At 45.6% G+C, this 21971-nt stretch overlaps 1 protein-coding gene across 9 annotated transcripts in view; it reads left to right on the plus strand.

Annotated features, from left to right (window-relative positions):
- The first annotated feature begins 1791 nt into the window (after window positions 1-1791).
- The window catches only part of Plce1 (phospholipase C epsilon 1), a 293979-nt gene continuing 273799 nt past the window's right edge, over window positions 1792-21971 (plus strand). For 7 of the 9 annotated variants that reach the window (XM_075973953.1, XM_075973956.1, XM_075973958.1 and 4 more), the window contains exon 1: window positions 10866-11192. The gene's annotated coding sequence lies outside the window, so the exon portion shown is untranslated. Of the gene's footprint in view, window positions 1864-10865; window positions 11193-11511; window positions 11650-21971 lie in introns of those variants that run through there. The other 2 variants (XM_075973955.1, XM_075973954.1) reach the window with 2 other exon arrangements.

The following is a 21971-nucleotide window of genomic DNA, read 5'->3' on the forward strand; positions in this document are numbered from 1 at the left end:
TAACAGTTGCTTCCGTGTACTCAATAAAAACAGAAGAAGCATGACTCACCTCCCCACTTATAAAAGAAATGCTTTTCAGTACTGGTGAGGGCTGTAGGAACCTTATCCTTGTGGATCACCATGGTCAAGAACTGGCTGTTGCTCTCTCTCTCTCTCTCTCTCTCTCTCTCTCTCTCTCTCTCTCTCTCTTTCTCTCTCTCTTTCTCTCTCTCTTTCTCTCTCTCTTTCTCTCTCTCTTTGCTTTCTCGCTCCATATCTCTCTGTCTCTCCCTCTCTTTCCCCTGCCTCATTAATGATTTAATGTGTTCAGTTGACCCCAAACCACTCAGAAGCTTGGCCTGCCTAAGGGGTATGTGGTTAAGTAGCAGCCACGTCTCTATATTCCAGTGTAAGCCAGAGTCTGAAGAGGACAGCGAGATGTCAAACAGCTTAACTGAGATGCCACAGTCAGCACCAGGAGCTCAGGAGGAGGCTTGGTCATCAGAGACCGGACAACGCAGTCATTAACTACATTTAATGTTAATTAACGTTAAATTTATGGATTTCCTGAATTCAGCACTGATTCTGCTCCTCCCTGCCTGGGCTTTCTCTTCCTGTGCCTACACTCAGTGAATGAAGACAGTGCCTGACATATGATAATGAATCAGGTGATATATGTGTTATTATCTGATAGTAATGTAGCTCAGAGAAGAACAAAGATAAGGTAAGTCAGGACAGTTACTGAGGGATCAGATTGTAAGTAAAGCTCTCTTAAGATCCAAATAGCAGCACCCTAGCGACACCCCTATCACAGTCCTTGGAAGAGGTGAGCGTATCACCCACCACGCATGATAAAAGAGCCTTTTCACATATGACTAAGGTAAGGAGTTCGGGACGGGAAGATTATTCCGGCAGACCCAACAATAGTGAGGCGGACAGAGGATCAGAGGGGGCAATGTGCCGACACAAGGTTCGCAGTGTGTGGGCCGTGAGCCAAGGAAAGCGGGCAGTCTCTGATGACACTGAACCTGGACTTCTGACCCTAGAACGCTAAGGTAACACATATGTGGGTCGGCTTAAGTTGGTGGTAATTTGTTACATCAGCAACAGCAAACTAATATTATCCTCACAACTCAAACACCGGTACTTCTGTTTTATTTCTGGGGTGGGGTGGGGTCACGTTTCTTGGTAACGCAGAGTTAGGCTCCCAGACCCCTCACAGGTTTCTGGCCCCGTTAGTCACAGAGGGGTGGAATTTGCTTTACTTCATTCACTGATTGGGTCACGTGGTAAGAATCTATATTCTGGAGTCATGGTCTAAAGCTGACTAGAAAATAAGGAAAGTTGTTTGTGTAATTTATTTAAGGGCATTGCAGTTTATATAGCAACATGTTCAATTTTTAAGCCTTAGTATTATTATTGTTGTTGTTTTGTTTGCACGCAGGGTCTCTCTGTGTAGCTCAGGCTTGTCTCAATGACATGATCCTCCTACCTCAGCCTCTGGGGTGTTGGGATTTCAGGAATGCACCATCACACTTAGGGAGTAGGTGTATTAGACAAAAATGAAAGTGTTTACCAATGACTCAGGCACCAGGGTGAATATTTTGAAATCCGTAGTGAATACTTTTGAAATGTTTGCAATAACATTTTACTTTGCTGATTTTTTAAATCAATATTTTGACTTATAATTAGAAACATCTCTCCACTGGAACCTCATCTTTAAATTGTGAGTTTCACTTACGGTCTCTCTTATTTATTCATGCCTTCAGGTGACATCTGTGGAGCCATTGGTGCCAACACAGTGAAAAAGGGAGCCAGACACTGAACCAGTAGGGAAATAGAGCAGCCTGTCAAAAAGCCCTGAAGAAGCAGCATGATGCCCAGGTAGGTATTATGCACCTGTTGAAAAGCCACAGAACAGGTACCAGAAATCCATTCTTTACTGTCCTGGAGGCTGTGAAGACCAACTGATGTCACCAGCACATTCAATGTCTCAGGGCTGCTTTTCTGCTCCCAGTGTGGTCCCTTGTTATCAGTTGTGGGGACTCACATGACAGGAGAGTTTTGCCTGAGCAGATGTCTGTGTACCACATGCATGCAGTTCCCATGAAGACCAGGAGAGGGCACCTGATACCGTGGAACCAGAGTTAATAACTGGTTTATGAGCTGCCACGTAGGTGCTGGGAACTGAACCAAGGTTCTCTGCAAGTGCTCTTAACCGCTGTGAGTTAGCGCCTCAGAAGTCATCTCTCCAGTTCCCATCAGCTCTCCTAAAGAGGCGATTCAATCAGGCCCCCATATGTGAGCAGCCCTTCCGCTTCCGATGTTCCCTTCTGGGGGCTTGAAACTAAGAAGGCAGAGTTCTTCAGTGAAATCTGATAAAAGCTGAAGAACACATTGTTCAAGTGGGTTTTGTAATGGGAATGGAGGGACAGGTAGTGTAGGGGCTCCCCCAACAGTGCCAACAAAGCAAATCCTGGCGTTGAGAGATTGCTTGGAGGCTCTACTGGGGCACGGCTATTTGTAGATTTTTCATGAGCGAATAGCTCTTCTACAGAGTGTACAGCTTTGGGGAAATGCACGGATCAGGAAAGGTACATGTGTCTCGTGAGAAAAAAGAGAGGCTGCCTGCTTGGCCAGATCAGCTGAGTAAACCCTGGTGACTAATGGAAGGAGGGATGTCATCTCAACCACGTTACCTCACAGCCAATACCTCCTGACTTAGGAAAGTAGGCCTGACACTTACTAGCTGTGCAAACTTGGGCCAAAAGTTGGGTCAACTCCCCATTGTCTCAGTCTTCTAAATCCAAAAAGACAAAAGGAAAAGCTAATGACTCCATGGCTCAGGTAGATAACGCTTAGGGCTTGGTACGTAGTAAATAATGATGAATACCACTGGCTGCCCCTCTTGTTCCTTTGACACAAATTTACTGACGAACATCATAATGGCCTTAAGATGTCTGAGGATAACTCTCACCAGATAGAAAGCCAATTAAGCGTGTGCTTATAACACTGTTTGCATACCTTTGAAAATCAAAGCAGGAAAGTGTGTGGTGGCGTGGTTTATGAGAACGATGGTATGGTGTTTTCTGGGAGCTGCTTACCCCAGTGAACGTGACACAGGTGGCAGAATGGGCTGATCCAAAACTTCACAGGGACGACACTAAGTACGTTCTTAGCTTGGTGGAAGGAGTGGAGCACAATGCTGGTGCTGGAGAATTCCTTCCCAGGGGACTCATAAACAATCGTCCACCCCATTCTCTAAGGCTCCAAAGACAAAACAAGCTATAATTCCAGTAGAGTCTATCCCGTGGAGCCAATGAATTTTCTGACACAGCACAAGAAAGACCTAACAGGAGTCTGCTGACTCCAAAGCGGCCACCACTAGAGAGTCTCAGCCCAGCATACAGGACAACTAGCTTCATTGGTGGGTGTCCCCTTCAGCTAGCCCTTCCCAGTTTAGAGACTTTAAGGATTCCCAGGACCCAAGTGCTGCAGGTAATCGGGGTGGATTTGCATCCAGGTGGGTGGACAGTATAGAAGTATGCTGCTGGCATCTCAGGTGAGGGAGGGGACATCAACAGTCAACAGGCTCACAAGTGGTCTCTTGCAAGTGGGCACAGCCGATCTGAAGAAGGTGGTGAGTTTGTCTCCTTGTTTGTTTGTTGGACTGTGTTCTACAACACCCAGATAGGTGTGGCAGAGTGTGGAGATCCTTGAATGTTACCTTGAACCACAGACTGCAGACTCAAGAGACCTACGGCCCAGACGTGAATTCAGCTTCCACTTCACAATAAGAAGGGAGTGGCGCTCAAACATTGCATAGCATTTTATCTCATGAGTAAGCAAAAGCAGTTATATTAACCTATCTCCAGTCAGTGGACCTTCCGGTATATTGCAGTCTGTGGACTTTGCTTGGGAAATTCCTAAACAAACTGCAAAGAACTCCCAGTGTATCTCATTATGCATACATGAAATTCCTCTAGACATTTCTAGAATTCTAAAAATTCTTCTGGCGTATAGACGTAGACATGAACCCGATTTTGCGGTGTACAATTATCTTCTACAAGGCCAGATATTGCCTAATCACTCTCCCTGTGATCGGATCTGTTGAAACTCTCATCAACGCAGTAGAAAACCTCATCTTAAGATTTGCTCTCTCAGTCTTGAATCTTTGTTTCTTGTGCCAAGGAGTTTGTAGAAAAAGCTATCCCATGGGAGGGGTGGAGGGCAGATCTCATTTATTCATTTCTGGATTATAAACTAGGAAGCTGAATGCTTTCATTAGTTCATACGATTCCCTACTTTCTATTTTTCTGATTCAAAGACACTCTCTGGAGGAGAGCAGTGATTTACATCTTGCGTATGCTGCAACTTTTGTTTCCTAGTCTTTGGGTTTTCTTGGATAATTCACATTGTCCATTTGTTTTTTCTGTGGTTGTGCAGGTTAAGGGTGTATTCATTGGTTTTGTATTTCTGTGACCAAACAATCTGATAGACACAAGTTAAGGCAGTAAAAGTTTCTTTCGATTCATGACTTCCGAGATTTCAGCGCATCACAACATGGAAGGCAGAGAGGAACAGCTCCCCCGCCCATGACAGTGAGCAAAGATGTTCACATCTCAGTAGCCAGGATGCAGGAGTACAGCAAGACTGGGGGAGAGCTGGACTGTGACCTCCAGGAGCCCAGCCCTACTTCGGTCAGCTAGGTCCCAGCTGCACCCCTCTCAATGCTAGTAGCTGGGAAATATAGTCTAAGTGTGAGCCCATTGGGGGACATTTCAGATTCAGACCATAGTTTATGGCTAGAAACAAATTTGCCTAGTCAGTCTCTTTTTACAAAGCCTCTTCTATAAGTTCATTTTCAACTCTGAGAACACAGCAACATGGTTCCATGTTTCTGTCTAGAAGTTTTAGAATTTTTGTATTGCTTCCTGCAGAAGTCATCTTGACTCTTGTATATGTGTTAGAAGAAATGGGCCTTTAAACATTCAGGGAAATGACAGTGCAATCTAAAAGATGAAAGAAAATAGACTTCACACAACCCTTAAACACACCAAGCAAAGAAGCCGAATGCAGTGGAGGCTAAACAGGTGTGGAAAGATCTCTAGTAAGGACACCCTAGCCAGCAAACCTCCCACAAAGGAGGCAGGATGCCAAGGTAAATGACACACCCAGCAGGGAATGCCAACAGCCTTGGCTGGAATAGCCTCAAGAAGTTTAAAAAGGACTTTGTTGGCCAAGAGGAGGGAAAACAAGAACTCATATATATTGCCAGAGGAAATATAAATGGTTACAACCTTTATCAAGGTCAATTTGGCATCAGCCTTTAAGTTTAAACCATCTGAAGCCTTTTGACCCAGTAGTTGGGACTTCTAGAACTCTACACTATAGGAATATTATTCATCTGGAGATGAAATGATATGAGTCCAGGCTGTTCATCATTTTTTTTTTGTAATAGAGAAGGGTTGGAAGTAAATTTGGTTTGCATCAGCAGGAGACTGGATGGGTAAATAATGGCCTGACTACAGAATAAAAAACAGTATTGATGAAAGAGGTAGTTCTCTCTGTGTAGGCATGGGACAATTTCCAACATACAGTGAGAGATGGAAATGCCAAGGTACATGCAATATGGCAGGTGATTAATAGGGTATCAAATATAATACTTTAATATACCCTGAAGAACATTGGGAGGATACCCAAGTGGTTATATCTGAGTTTTGGAAGAGGTAGTAAAGGATAATAAGGAAGAAATTTGTTTGCCCATTGGTTGGGATCAAATCTAGAGCCTTAGATGTACTGGGCAAGCATTCTACCACTGAGCTGTATGCCCCTAGACTACAGGCTTTTACATCTTTTGAAAAAAAATCTCCACACTCATCTTCAGATAAAAATGGATTCAGATGGATCCTCACATTCAACACCACCCCTATCAAAATAACAGCTTCCTTTTTGCACAAATTGATTTGGAAATTCAAATGTAAGTGTAAGGGACACACATTATCAAAAATAGCCTTAAATAAGATCAAAGTTGAAGGATTCACACTTCCTATTAATAAGTGAATGTATTTTAAAAAAATCAAAAGCCAAAATCAAATATCAAATTTCCTGTTTCACTTCTTTAAAAATGAGTGATATTCCATGTTTCTCCATAGCTAGCTAGGGTCTTCCACTTTGCTGCAACTTGCCGTGACGACCATCTTTAGCTTAGTACCGAAGAATAAAGACCTGAAATCACGCTACTTGATTTCTTTTATGAGTATTTATGAACCAGGAAAATAACTCCACACTTCCTGTGCCCCAGTTTCCTCTCTCATAAATAGAAATTACTGTAGTATTTATTTCATAGGCTTATTGTGGAACTCAAATGAATTCATGCCAAGTACTTGTAACTTTATCTGGCATTAAGTAACTTTCTAATGAATAGAGGCTGTATGATTATCCCTTCATTTTATTTCTATATACTTAGTCTTATGTGCTGTGGAATAATCCTTCTGTACACTATGAAGATGTGTTGCTCTTGTTGTTAATAAAAGGCTGATTGGCCGATGACTAGGCAGAATTTCAGGGGTAGAGAGAATGCTGGGGAGAGGAAGAGCAGAGTCAGAAGAGACGCCATGAGAGGCAGAGCAAGCAGGTAAATGAGCTTGGGGCAGCACATAGATGAACAGAAATGGATTAATTTAAGTTATAAGAGATAGCTGAAAGCAAAGCTTAAACTATTGGCCAAAGCATTTATATTTAATATTAAGTTTCTTTATGGTTATTTGGGAGTGGCTGGCAGGACACAGAGGAACTGTGCGTACTGTTATTAAGAGTTTGCTTTTAAAATTCTAGGTTTTGCTTTTTAGTTTTCTTAGTTTTAATTAGTATGTTTTGCATGTCTCGACTCCTGTGTTTCTCTTGTCACTCTCTAACTTCTCCTATTGAATGCTTAGATAACTCATTATAGACCTTTCTTCTTTTCTGATAAATGCATCTATTATAACCTTATGACTTGTTGCCAATACTGCTTTAGTTAAGCCAACATTTGTGTGTGTGTGTACTTTGTTGTTATTTTGTTGTTTTCAATTTAGTACTTCTATTTCTAATACAATTTTTTTAACCTATAAATATTGAGGGGTTTGTTCCTCTTTTGTAAAAAAGAATTATCTTCTCTCTTTTTAATGATTTGCTTTGATTGTTTGTGTGCATGTGTGTGCACATGTGTGTACGTATGCATGAGTGTGTGTGCATGTGCATATGTGTATGAGTGAATTCATGTCACGTGTGCATTAGTACCTGGAGAGGCCAGCAAAGGATGTCAGATCCCTTGAACTGGAGTTACAGGTGGCTGTCAACTGCTTGACTGAACTTGGGTCCTCCACAAGAGCAGTAGGTACTCTGAACTGCTGAGCAATCTCTCTAGTCTGCCCCATATTTCATAGGAAATGGAAAGGGAGCAAGAGAGAAAGGGGAGAGAGAGAGGTGGAGAGAGAGAGAGAGAGAGAGAGAGAGAGAGAGAGAGAGAGAGAGAGAGAGAGAGAGATGAGTTGGTGCCTCTTTTCTAAACTGCTTAACTCCGACTTCTTGTTTGCAAACAAGGAAAAGGAGCGTAGTATATGAGAAGCAGTGGTGGGCATGCATTATCTTCTGCTATGCTGCATGCTTGACTTATTTAGATACGTTCCTGCCAGAGAATCAGTACCAGGAAGGCGGGGACTTGGCTGACTATTCTGTTCACTGCCCTTATCCTGGCACCGAGAGCAAACACACCAGAGAGGAAACAATATATGCAAAAACTTTTGTTTAAATAAACATCAACAAAGCAAAACCTGGATAACGCTCAATGATTCCTCCAGGTGTAAAAAAAAGAAAGCACAAGAATGTCCCTGGGTGATTGCTATTACCTCATTATTACTATCTGGCAGCAGTGGCTTAAGGTGGCAGTTATTAATGAGAGGGTTTAGGAATGGCAGCAGAAGTGACATACAGGCATTCATGAAGGAATTTCTTGTTCATTAATCTTCTTTGCAAAAAGCCAGTTTGGGCTCTTTATTTTCTACTTAAATAATTCCTTTGGTATGTGTTAGTTTCTCCTCAGTGTTGACTGCAACCCTATTGTTTTCTGACTTATTTATTGTATCAAATGCAGAGCCACCGAAGAATGGGATTGCTTATAAATCAGCACTCAGGTTCCAGTTGGCAAAACCGGTGAACGAACTAAAACTGTGGACGACATCAGCTTCAGAGATGAGCCCACTCTAGGAACCAGGAGTCAGGTCTCTTAACGTCTGAAATCTCCAGCCAGCTAGGAAGGTCCGCACTGTCTATGCAGTCGGTGTCTTGGAGAGGGAGGAAACAAACCCTCATAAAGCAAGGTCCTCAGCCTTCCAGAGTTTCAGATAAACATATTCTCGGCAAACATATTCCCCCCAGCAGCTTAAATGTACCACTATAGTAGTGTGTACTGACAACTCAGTCCTTAACTTCAGGATTTGTTTAAGAACAGGTTAGCTGGTGCCTGACTTGCTGAGTGTGACAAAGGGCCCATCTTTTTGTTGTAGTGTTGTGCCGTAGAGGGCGTAGGGCCTCCTGTTGGTAAATGATTTTATGAATTAAATTCTTATTTTAGAGATTGCCTCTTAAGTTCATTCCCACTGCCTGATCCTTTCTGTAACCATTTCAAAAGAGATGGTCTACTTTCTTCTGCAGTTTCCAACACAGATGCACTACACGTAGATAAAATTTTCACGGTCATGTTCCTTGAAGCTATTGTTTACTGTGCAGAGTGAACTGTACTGAGATGCCGACTGGCTTCTCTGAACTGAATTTTCCATGGAAATTGTCCAGCGCTTCTCTGATTCTCAGGCGCTTTATCTGACAGTCTTTCTTCCTGCAGATAATGGCTGGCAGCAACCCCACAGCGCAGAGGTTATATGCTGTACTTTAGAAACAGCCTTGAATGGAGCCATTGTACCCCTGAGATGGTCTGCATGTTTGACTGAACAGAGAGCAGGGTGTAAAAAAGGCACCTTGTATGCAACTGTTGGCAAGGTTGCGGAGTGAATTAAAATCTCCAGAAAGTCTGGGCAGTGCTGTTCAGAGGGACCAATGAACCCTCTGGAAGTACTGTTAGCTCAGACATTCCAATGCGGTGAGGCAGCCTCAGGGACCAGGCTCCCTCCAGTGGCATTTACAGAGGGGGTGAGCGGAGAACATTGATCTGGATACTCTCTTTGCAAAGATTTAGGAAAGGCACCCCTTTGTAGGGGTGGAGCCTGTGGGTCATGACACTTGGGTGGCCAACTCTCTGCCTATGGGACCTACATTTGTCTTGGTTCTCGACAGTGCGGAGGTGGCGATGCTGACTGCCTGCAAACCCACCACTTTGCAGCAGTCAAACTCCCACAACAATTTTAAAAAAAAGAACAACCAACTGGAAGTCTGGGCATGGACCAGGTGATGATGATATCTGGATTACTAGATTTATGAAATGAACTCTAAAAACCACAGTGTAGTTCTGTCTGTTAAATAAAAGTCCACGCTGCTTACCTTTCAGTGAAGGCATCTCTTGCTTCTCTCTCCACCTACCTGTCCAAGTCTGGGGTTGGGGTAAAGGATCGTTTATTTCTCACTGGTCTAAAACTAAAATCTCAAGTGCTTATGAACAAAGAATTTCCCTCAAAGCCTTCTGCTCAGGCTCTCTGGACCGGCTCTAGTGGGAGGCAGCAACATTAGTTTTCATTAAAATCCTAGTGGTAGGAAAACAGCAAAACAGTGTAGGGATAGGGCTGGCAGGGTTTTCTTACGGGCAGAATTCTTTGGCTGTCTCGTGCATTCTTGTTCCAGCCTCTCCTGGGCTCTAGAGGCTCCAAGGAGGGGAGATCTTTTTCGAGAGGGACCTAAGCTGAACAGGAGCAGAACCTGAGGGAGGCAGCCATGATCCAGATACATAGGTCTGTTCCAGGTAGAGCTGGGGGAGTCTGGGGGCTGGACACACCCTGTTGTATTGGCCTCCCCCCATAATGGGGAGCGAGTATGGAGGGGGATATTGAGATATCGGAGGTTTGACTATGGCTGTGGTTTGAAAGGTTGGTTTGGTCCAAGGGAAAGACAGATGTGAGACGTGGGCCTAAAGGGTCAGCTCTGATTGAATGTGTGAAGAGGTGTCAGGTCAAAGGTCTCTGTGAAATAGGTAACAAAGAAGAAGGCACAGGTTTAGGCAAATGGGAGGAGTTTTGGGTTTTCTCCAGGTCTCTGGCTCTCCCAACTGCAGACGGGGCATAAAGCTTTTTTGCCAGTAGCAGAGAACGCTTGATGCAGAGCCGGAAGTTTCTGGTAGCTGTGAAAAATCTCCAGATTTGCTTCGAAACACCAAGCAGATTTGAGTGTTTTTTAGAGGTCACAGGAATGGGTGGCCACACGCAGTGAAGGGTTGTCGCGAGCCCAGCTGTAGTGTTCTACAAGACCTCGTGAAATGAATGGGTGAAGGATAGTGCTGAGTCTCACTGATGACACCTATTAGAGTAACTTTAGTCAAGTCACTTAGTAGCATCGGGTCTGACACCCAGAGAAGGTCTGCAGGAGGGGAGGCAGTGCCAGTGCAAGAGGACCTCAGCTCCTGAAGGTGTGCAAAGTTCCCTCTCTCCCAGGAGCAGGGTGACCCGGCATAGCTGTAGCCGGCTCCCTGCTGGGCCTGAGCCAGAGAGTGGCTCCTGGGCGCCTTAGCCAGGGGCCCAGGCGAGGGTCGCCTGGACTGCCAGGGCGGGAGATAGCAGGGTGGTGGGGGCGGGCCCGGTCCGGCAGAGTCGGGGGCGGGCCAGGCACTAGCCGCTCCCCTGGTCGCCTAGCGGCCCACGGCGGCGCTCGCGGCCTCTCACCCCGCGGGCGAGTTCTGGGAAAGCCCGGCCCAGGGCGGGGGCCCTCGCCGCCCCGCTCGGCTTGGCTCCGGGCAGCTCGCACTGCTGAGGCGAGGGACGCGCGGGCTGCGCCCGAGTGCGGGCGGGCGGGGACCGGCGGTGCGGGCAGCGGGCTCGAGCAGTGAACAGCAGCAGCGCGCCCCGCTGGGCTCCCGGGCACTGGCCCCGCTCCTGAGCGCTCCTGGGCACCGGCTGTGCGGCTGACACTCGGAAGCCAGGACTCCCCACGCCTCCTGCAACGCGCGCGCGCGGACGAGGTCCCCGAGGGACAGGCTACTCGGGGACCGCCGCACGACTGGCTGGAGATCTAAGGTGAGCCTGCGGCTCTGCCGCTGGGTCCCCAAGGACCGCGGACCCGGAGTGCTCCGGCCTGGGTGCTCTCGGGGCTGGAGTCGCGCCCAGCAGCAGCCTGACTTCTTGTACCTGGTGGCCCAGCGGCTCCCGCCTCCCAGGGGACAGCCCATCCCTCGGGGAATGTGAGGCTGGAGGTCACCCGGTGACCCCTCTTTGGCTCACCACTTTATGCTGTGTGTGTAGTGTGAAAGTGGCCAGCACAAAGAAAAGTAGGAGTCCTTTTCGCGGCGGGACTCGGCAACGTATTTCAAGGAAAGTTCTCAGACATTGTTTCCGGAGAGATTTATCTTCAGAGTCCTAGGAAATACAGTGCAGGACCCGTCTCACTGTAACCGGTGACTTCTAGAGTGGTTATCTATGCTTTTTTTTCAAAGTCCCTCTAAATAACCAAGATGCACGCAGTTCTTTGGCGAAGGTACGTGCTAAGTGCATAGTGTAAATACGCTTCCCGCTTAAGCCAAGCCACACTTGGTTCGATTGACTGAATCAATTAGTATAAGAAATTTTCATCATTAAATTATTTCAGTGTTTTTTTTTTTTTTAAAAACTCTCTGAGTGGATTGCTAGAGTTGACTTTGCTAAAAACTTTTTTTTTTTGTACATAGCTCACAATTCCATCAGTATTGGTGGGTTTCCTTGACTTTCTTGAAGGAGCCCCTTGTGGGGGCAGGGTGAAGCCAAGGCTGCAGAATAGCTAAGACCAGGGACTTGGGAATCCCGGAGGAATAGTTGAACACCAGTCTGGGGAGTGGTTGCAGGTGGTTCCATACACAGATGCCAGTCTGGGGTCCTAGTTGTCAGTGCAGGAAGAGGCGGCTATCCCTCAGTTCCTAAACACAGCCCTGGCTTTTCTGACTGAATGCCTGGCAGTAGTCTCTAGAGCCATGGTTCTCAACCTGTGGGTTGCAACCCCTTTGGGGCCCACCGACCCCTTCGCAGGGCTTGCCTAAGACCATCGGAGAACACAGATATTTACATTACGATTCCTAACAGTAGCAAAATTACACTTTTGAAGTAGCAATGAAAATAATTTTATGCTTGGGGGTCACTACGACATGAAGAACTGTGTTTATTAAAGGGTCGCAGCGTTAGGAAGGTTGAACACCACAGTTGTAGATATGTACTCTTCTTCACTGACTTCCCCCAGTCTCCCCATCTGTGGCCATTCTAAAGGGTAAACAGCCTTCACTCTCAAGTTTGTCGCCCCTCTTTGATCCTGGTAGACCTGTGAGATTTATGCAGATCTCTCTCTCTCTCTCTCTCTCTCTCTCTCTCTCTCTCTCTCTCTCTCTCTCTCTCTCCTCCCTCCCTCCCTCCCTCCCTCCCTCCCTCCCTCCCTCCCTCCCTCTCTCTCTCTCTCTCTCTCTCTCTCTCTCTCTCTCTCTCTCTCTCTTTGCCCCAGCCAAGGTATCTGCTCTCTGACTTTGCTGAACTGATGTTTACACTTGGAAGGCTCTCTAGAAATAATTATGGGCAGGTATTAAATATTAAGACTCTGTTTTGTACATAATAAAGCTCCATTTCAGAGGAGTTAATGTAACCAAAGGGATTTAGAGACACATTTACCAGCAGCTTATCCTTTGCTTACAGCCCAGAGGGGCAATTTGCCTTGTGCTCAGGAGTGCCTCCTGGTCATCTTTTGGCCCAAGACCAGGTGAGAGGTGAGATTAAGCCGGAAGAGCATCTCCCCCCCCCCCCCCCCAGTCCTCCTCGTAAGACAAGCTTCTTGATGCATTCCAGATTTGACCTTTGTCATAAGAAAAAATTCATACTTAAGCATATGGGGGTGAAGCTAGAGTCCAGTGAAGGTTGTTGGTTTTCTTTATCTATGGACAACGGTTCTTGGTTACATGTTTCTTTGGTCTTCTATCTTATACTTGATGGCTGGCATTTGTTTGGTGTGTGTAGTTTGCTACAGATTCCTAAACGAGTAAAGGAAATTTGAAAAGTTGAGGAGTTTTGTAAGTAGAGGGGACACTTTCAAGCATTATGGCTGTCCTGCAGGTTTGTGTTTGTTGGCAGTGCCTGCTTTCCACATGCAGCCTGCAGAGGACAACTGATACAGTCCTGGTTCCTACCCTGTTCCTTAGGGACCACTTGACAAGTGATGGGAGGCATGGATGGGACTTAGAGAAGCATGTAGCCTGGTGAACCTTGGGCAGGAAAGACAAGAGCTGTGGATTGATGGGATGGGGAATGGAAAAAGAGGAAGGATGTATCAAAGGGCACCAGCTGTGAGGCCTGGCAAGGAAGTTAAGAGTCTCCCTCTTCCCCTTTGCTTCCTGGATGCAGAATTCAGGCTTGTTAATTTAATGTTAATTCAGTTGAGTTATGGCTTAAGTAGGTTTCCACGGGCCAGATTGGGAGCATAGCTCTCTGTGGCTGTATTGTCAATATGGTAGCCACTAGCCACATATGATTAAGTTTAAATGAGTTAAAAATAAATGAAATTAACCGCATCTAAGTGCTTGGATGCTTCACGTAGCTATATACACAGCACAAATACAGGACACTGCCATCACTGCAGAAAGGCCCGCCCTAGAGAATTGTTTCCACAGAGTTGGTTTCCAAAGGGAACAGATTTGCAAATGAAATCTTTAAAGCTTCCTGTTTATAACTCTCCCCGTCTATATTGATGAAAATAACACTAGACAGCAGGTCACATATGTCATCTGTTAATGTATTTCATTCGTATGGCATTGGGCAAAAGTGCTAGAGACCTGACCCCTTACCTGCAGCTTTCTGTGGATTTATATTTTGGCAACAAAACTTGGTCCAGCCTGGTGTGACTTTGCAATAGTCTCCTTTTCTTGGCTGGCAACAACTGTTTATACATCTTCAGAAATAATGGACAGACACGGTATGTAGTATTGGACATATATACCCTTTATGTGGACACAATCAAAATGACTTCTATATTTCATGGCTGGTTTCTCAGTTTCTGCTGAGGAATGTATAATTCTGTTGTTAAATCCACATTGAAGATGACAAAGCAGAGGTAACGGAAGGCTATTGTGCATTAAGTCACAGCGAAGACTAATCTAAGCAGATTGGCTCTGGAATCTATTCTCTCGAGCACTGTGCTGTCCTGCATCTGACTTTGAGCTTATGATTCACACAAGTGACTAGGTGAAACTTAGTAACTTTAATCCGGCCCATTGGAAAGTTTCAGATAAGAGTAGAGCTAAATCGTTTAGTGGTTGAGGGTTGAAAGCTTTGACTATCCAAGCCATCTCATCACGCATGCCCAGCAATGGTGCAGCTTGCCCCTGTCCCGCCCTCTGCCAGTTACACTTGGACTTTTAGCCATTGGCTGTGTGAGAACTGGAAAGAAAAGAGGTCATTTTTTTGATACTTAGGGATAGTAGAGACACAACTGGGCTGCGTTGAAACCCATGGAACATGGGGGCTTGTATCCCTAAGTGCTGTGGTGGAGGCAAGGACTTGTTCCCAAGCTCAGTGACAGAGCTATTTTGCTGGGCCACCAGGATTCCCAGGCTTTTCAGCCTGTTTCATAGGGTCTAGATTCACCTGATTCAGTAAGAGCTCTCTCCAGGAATTCACATGAATTCTTTCTTTAAGTCATGGAACATCAGGGTTGTTCGAGCTAGAGACAGGAATGACCTTCTTACATCTCCTTCCCCGCCCCCCCCCAGGAAACCTCAGGTGGCTTCTTCTTGGCTTTTTGGAAACCCCAAAGTTTCTCTTTTGTAAATGGGGACATGTTCTGAGTGCTCTGCCATCTGTGTGTTCCTTTAACCAAGGACTCTGCGGGACCCTTTCTTTAGGGAGGGGACATGAGTGCCTCTCGTCTTGAAGTTTCCTGATGGTTTTGTGCCTTCTCCCACCAGCTAGTGTGACTTAAAGATAGGTTCAGACATCCTTCTTGTCAAAGGCAAAATATCTAGACCCAAACTTGCCAGAGTATACTTAAGTCTTGCCCCAGACAGTTCTTAAAAAACAATATTTTTTAAGGTAATTAAAAATGATTTGCCCAAAGCAAATTGCATTAGGCTCTTATATAGCATATACTGACTATTCAATAAGTTAGCTACTCACACTATTGTATCTTCGCTGTGAGAGGATGTAGTTTGGGGTTTGGGAGGTGCATGTGGGAGGTCAAGGGTGAGTCCCTGGCATCCGTGGATACACTGCTTTATATGACCAAATGGAGTCCGCAGATGTGTTTAAAGTAAGGCATTTTCCTGGATTTCTGTGTAGGTTCAATCTCATCACACAGCTCCTATAAGAAGGCCAGAGTTTGTAGAGAGAGATAAGTCATATGATGTAAAGAGAGGAAAAGGATGCAGGCAGATAGCTGGTAAAACACCAGCCTAAGCATATATGAGGCTCTGGGTTTGATCCCCAGCCTGAAGGGTGGAAAAAAGGCAGGAAACTGAATTCTTTCCTAGAGCCTGAGGAAAAGGCTCGCAACCCATCGGAGCCTTCTGACCTCCAAGGCTGTACGGTAAGAGATTTGTGTTATTTATTTCAGTCAGGGTGTAGTCATTTGTCGCAGCAGTTTAGGAATCAGGACGCAGCGTGGAGGAGACATTGGAGAGTGGTCCAGGGTGAAGCTAAAGCTACCTAAATCAGAGAGCAATGAGCCGGCCTTTGCTGGGAGCTTTGCCCGAGGCGCTGCCTCTGAGTGCTTTGTGAGCGTTAAAGGGTTTAACCTGCAGTCCTAGGAAGTGATCATCTGCTGGCTGCAGGAGCAGACAGAAGTCTGAGTCTTGCCCAGGCTCCCACTAGTGCAGGTACAGCCGTGTTGTGGGTCCAAGTCTCTCGGTGCTCTTCACTGGGAACCCCACCATCCCCAAAGCAGGTACCTGAAGCCTTCCCCTTTGAATGGCTGTAGGTAAGGGAAAGGCAATGTTTGATTTGGTGAGAAGGGCAGTGTAGCTGGTTTTGTTTTCCCTTCAAATGCTGATGATTGAAGTCCTGTTGAGTTCTTGTCGTTCTTATGTCACAGTGCTCCGACAGCTGCAGCCTGAGGAACAGGCTGGGCAGGCAGAGCTGCATGCACCCCTGCTCCCATCTCCATTCCCGCTGGACCTCCCTCCTCACCACAGGCTGCTGGCCCTGGCGCCCCGCTGGCTCTGTGTCGCACCTCTGCCTGTTTATTGGATTTGCCCATTCCTGACTCTCCCTTCAGCCCCAAATTCCACCTCCCCTGGTCCCTCTGCTCCTCAGTCTGGAGCTGTTTAGTGTCAGGACAGGGATCAGGGTTTCTCAGGTCCTCAATGACAGCAAGTAGGAGTTTCTTGGTCTTTTCTTTTGATTTTGCTGATGATTATCGGTGTTCTGCCGGGACTTCTTTTGAGTCTCAAGCATCTAATTCTAGGAGATAACAATTTGGACAAGGTGTTTTTATTATTTTATTTTATTTTTAAACACTGTTCCAGGAGAGTTTGGAGCCTCAGTCTGGTGAGTGCGGTGCTGGCCATGGAGACCCCAGCATTTTGTTCTGCTTCTCTTGAGTAGTTCCACCCTTCCTTGCTTTCTATATTGGCGCCGCCTGAGATTTTGCATGACAGGAAGCATTAATGTGGAGAGGGAACTACATCCTAAGTAAAGATACAATATGTATGATCTTTACCGCACAGATTAGATGTGAAAGAAACGTAACTCTGGATTTTCCCTCATTCCGTTCTATAAGTTTAGCTCTGGAGGCAGGCTGTTTGGATTGTTTATATCCTGACTCCACTGTTAATAATTGGCGTGGCTGTCCACCTACTAGATATGCAGTCGAAGTGACTGAGTGTGCACAGTGGAGGGTCATGGTGTCACTTATCTATTAGGTTGTGAAACTGAACTGGATAAATCCATGTAGTAGTGTTGAGAGCAACACTTACTATAAAATAAAAATTCAACACGTATTTGCCAGTGTGAGTTTTTGTTTGTTTTGTTTTTGTTTTTCAGGACAAGTTCTCTCTACGTAGCGCTGGCTATCCTGGAACTCACTCTGTAGACCAGGCTGGCCTTGAACTCACAGAGATCCGCCTGCCTCCGCCTCCCAAGTGCTGGGATTAAAGGCGTGCGCCACCACCGCCAGGCTACCATGAGCTTTCCTAGACCCAGTGGTATGGCAGGAAAATAGTCTAATTTCTTTTCACTGCAGTGACCCAGGGCTGTTTCTTAGGGGCTCAGTAGCTGGCCCTGCCTGAGGTCTCTGAAGTCTCCTGGTCTTCTGCCCAGAAGCAGAGTGGTTGCTGCTTGTAGAGTCTACCAGACATTTCTTCTTCTGCCTCCTGCCAGCCAGCCAGAAGGGCCTGGAGTATGTGGTATAGGATGATGCTTGCAGCTCCCCAACCTCAACTTTGCCTCTGCTCCAAATTCAGAATATAATATAAACTCTGACCTCTAGCTGGAAGGTGTAAGGTGTCCCCCCCCTCGCCCCGCAGGTGACAGTATCCCAGTATCCCTTCATTGAGGGTGTGAGCACTGGGGGGAGATCAAAGTACTGGGAGAAACAAAACACAGTAGCCCAATCCTGACAGGGCTAATAGTCAGTACTGGCTATTTGGTGTCAGCCAGACTCTTTAGCAATTTGCCTAAAACCTGTTCTATCTCTCTGCTTGGTAGTGACATTGCTGGGGGCAGGTTATAGGGTCTGCACCAGCCACTCACAGCGACTGAGAAAGGTCTCCTTCTATGGATGTGCCCCCATCCAGAAGTCAGCAGGCATTTATGTAGTTTTGTTCCTTGACCGCTTGCTACATTGAAGTAATTAAAGAGCGGGGCTTCTTTACTCAGAATTAAAGAGGAGGCAGAAGCAAGGAGAGACTCTGTTTCGATGACTTCATTGTAAATTTGAACTATATAATATTACCGAGTATGGAAAATCCAGGGAGTGGAAAGAAAATCATTTGGGGAAAACACATGTGACCCAGTGCATGCTATACACGTCTGGGATTAAAATATCATGTAACACATTTTAATTTGGGTATCAGTGGAGTTGCTTTAAAGGCTGTCATTTCTAACGAAAGCATCAATTCATCTGTTATCCTCTACAAGAACAGACTCCACTGATGAATATCTTTTCACCAGTGAAACATTTACTCGGAAGAATTACAGGGTCCCCGCTGTGTTCTGTCAGTCTCTGGGAGGTGGAGAATCGTCCCAGAAGCAAAATACTCTTGGTGTGAAGCTTTGTCTCCACTTCTTCACTCCCAAAAGCAGAATAAGTTCAGAGGACAGGGCAGAGCCTGAGTTCTTTGTTAGCGGCTCTGGGTCCAGGCTGATTTACCGCTCAGCAGGCTGGTTTGTTCTGGACTCCGCCTGGCTTACTGAGTTTGAGGTTTTCCCTTCAGTTGTGGCTTGGGCATGATTTTAAAATTCACAGTGGTAGAGATTAGTAAAACGAGACGTAGCTGTGAAGTAAATATTCTCCATTATGATTTGAATTCGAAGGATGGGGCTATAGCTTAGGGATGGGCCCCAGTACCATGGCAGCCAGGGGCTGGTATCTGAATCTGTGAGAAGAAGATGAGAACTTCTAGAACCTGCATGAAATGCTGCATATATGTGCAAGGAGCCTTCCTGTGGTGCATATCTGGAGGTTAACGCAGCAGCAGGAATCTGGCAACCTTGTGTATTCTTCAGGGACACTTCTAGCCTTTCTCTGACTGCCCAGGGCTGGCTGAGGATGGCTGGGGGTTCTCCAGTGTGACGTCATGGGATGGCTGACAACAGGTGAAGAGTGTCTACACCCCAGACAGGCAAACCCAGATCCGATTAGTCACGGAGGACGAGAGGCTGTGCTTATTTCTAGCCACGCTGTGCTTTTCTGAAGAACTGCCACCATCCCAGCACATGCCTTAAATTATGTCGCTTGCCTAAGAGTCAAAACAACCTTTAATACAAACGCCGTTCTAACAACTGAAATTCTGTGTGTTATCTTTGTGTGTGCATGTGTGTGGTGTGTGTAGGGGGTGATGCATGTGAGTGTGCAGCTGCAAGTTGATACTGGGTGTCCTCGTCAGTGTCTGCCCACTTTATTTTTGTTGCGGGGTTTCTTACTGAACCTGGAGCGCACTGGTGTAAGCTAGGCTGGCTGACCAGCCAGCGCCAGGAATCTGTGTGTCTCTCCTTCCCCAGCTCTGGGATTCCAAGCACATGCCACTGCCACTGGCTTTTTTCCAGGGCTCCAGGGATCCACCCCAGGCCCGCATGCTTGCACAGCGAGTACTTTACTGACTGAGCTGTCTTCCCCGCCCCTATATTTCATCCTTTCATTATTAATACACACTTCATATATCTGTTTATGATTTACTGGTTTTGACTCTGAACAATGCTGTACAGTAATTCAGAACTGAAGACTGAAAAGGGGAGGCATTCAGGTTTGACCCTCTTGAGATTTGAAGGTACTGGGCTGCTGGAAAATTCAACATTTTGTCCAATGCTTCCTACTTGGGGAGAGGTAAAGCTAGTCGGTAGAGCTAGACTTTTGCTTTCCGAATCAGAATTGAGATCAGCCTGTGAATGCGTCCATTGCTGGGTTTCTTGCATCACATTCTGTCTTAGAGAGAGTCCCAATACCGTTAAACAGTTTCAAACGTTTGTGTGGTTCTGGGTTCATATTAACCCCGTTTTACTTGTTTTGGGCACGAAATTTAGGCCTCTCACTCTGTTATGTTCCCTACCACTAAACTATGTACGCAGTTTTTTGCTTTATTTTGAGATAGGGCTTTGCTGTACAGTCCTGTTGATCTCAGAACTGTTATTCTCCTGCTTCCACCTCCTGAGTAGCTGTGATTACACAGGGAGTAGCTGGCATATAGGTGTGCACCACCATAGCCTCTTCATGTAGTGCCTTTGTACAGGGCTTATACATTCCCCCATTGTTGGGTGTTTTGTAGCTAATCTCCATTCTAATTCTGTGTAACTAACTCTTGACCAAGCTTTTAGTTTTCCTTCTTTCCTCCCTCCTTCTCTCTCTCTTTTTTTGGGGTACTGGGATTAAACCCAGGGCCTGTGTATGCTAGGCAAAAACTCTACCATAGATCACATTCTCCCACCACTTTTATTTTTAATCCTTTTTATTTTATGATAGGATCCTCCTAAGTAGCCCAGACTGACCCATACTCTTGGGCTTAAACAATCTTCCTGTCTCAGCCTTGCCAACTATAAGGTACACACCATCATACTTAGCTTCTAATTTTCTCTTTAGCTTACAAAGTCCCAGAGGTGAAATTAATAGTTCAAAGGGTACTTTAACAAAGAGACTCCCTACAGGTGTTGTCAAAAACGCCCCCTAAAGCTGTCATAGCCAAGCACGATGATTTCACCCTGTTGGCCTAGGTACTCAAAGAGGTCACGGTAGGAAGGTTGCTTAAACCCTGGAGTTTGCAGCCAACCTGGGCAACATAATGAGACCCCATCTCAAAAGAAAAAAAAAGTACTAATTTGCAGTTCTGTTAATAATACGTAAGAATGGTCTTTCCAAGCGATGTTTCAATGGCAGATTCAAGTTTTGTGGGATCCTTCTTATTTTTAACCTTAGCCAAAGCTTGGTATTTTATAGCTTGAAAGAGTGTTTCTCGAATAGTAATGAAAGGCATTTTATCTATTTTATCATCAGTTTGCTTTTTCTTAGTTACTTAGTGATGGTTTTTGCTCTGTGTCTTTGGTCTTCTCTGTTTTTCTCCCCCTCCCTCAATCTCCCCCCACCATAATCATATTTTTAGCAGACATTTCCCTGTGTTTCACAATTTCCAATTAGCGTTTTTTTCTCTTTTTTTTTCTTTTGGTTTTTCGAGACAGGGTTTTTCTGTGTAGCCTTGGCTGCTTGGAACTCTCTCTGTAGACCAGGCTGGGCCTCGAACTCAAGGCGATCCATCTGCCTCTGCCTGCCGAGGGCTTGGATTAAAGATGTACACCACCACCGCCCAAGTATTTTCTTGATTACTGAATACTGCAATTTTAAAAGCTGGATAACCTGGGATATAGAAGTACAATAAAGAAAAAAAGTAAAAGAAAAAAACCAACCTATAGACCTATAGTTCTACACTAACATCACTAACGCTCAGTGCATTGTTTCGTTCAATGCTTCTTTCTCTCGAGTGGGGCGAACGTTGCTATGTCAGCATGCATCTTCACTTTACACCATCCTATGGAACAGACACCAATGTGACTCGACGGGGAAAGGGAAGAATATGTATTTCAAATGCTTACGGTGCTTCGTTTTGTTTTTATGATGCTTTAAAATTTTTATTATCGAACTGTATGTGCATATATGTGTGTGCATGTGCATATGTGTGCATGTGCGTATGTATGTGTGTCTGTGTGTGTGCATGCATGAGTGTGTGTGTGAGTGTGTACACGTGTGTGTATCCGATGATAACTTTGTGAGTCTGCTCTCTCCCTCCATCTTCACTTGGGTTTTGGGATTGAACTCAGGCTTCTAGTCCTTGATGATTATTTTTTATTATACTCATCTCTCAGATATTAATTTTTTAATTGAGAATTGCATCATTTTCCCCTTTCCCCCTCCCTTTCCTCCACCTAATTATGGTCTCTTTTTCTTTGTTATTACTTCTCTCTCTCCCTCCCTCCGTCCCTTTCTCTCTCTCTCTCTCTCTCTCTCTCTCTCTCTCTCTCTCTCTCTCTCTCACACACACACACACACATATGCAGGCACACACACACAGACACATATATATACACACATGCTCAGGGATGACCACTTGGCACTGGCTGACCAACTGGGGGCTTGCCCTTGATGGATACTATTTC

The sequence above is a fragment of the Microtus pennsylvanicus genome, chromosome 5 (genome assembly GCF_037038515.1).
Source record: "Microtus pennsylvanicus isolate mMicPen1 chromosome 5, mMicPen1.hap1, whole genome shotgun sequence".
In the NCBI taxonomy this organism is placed as follows: Eukaryota; Metazoa; Chordata; class Mammalia; order Rodentia; family Cricetidae; genus Microtus; species Microtus pennsylvanicus.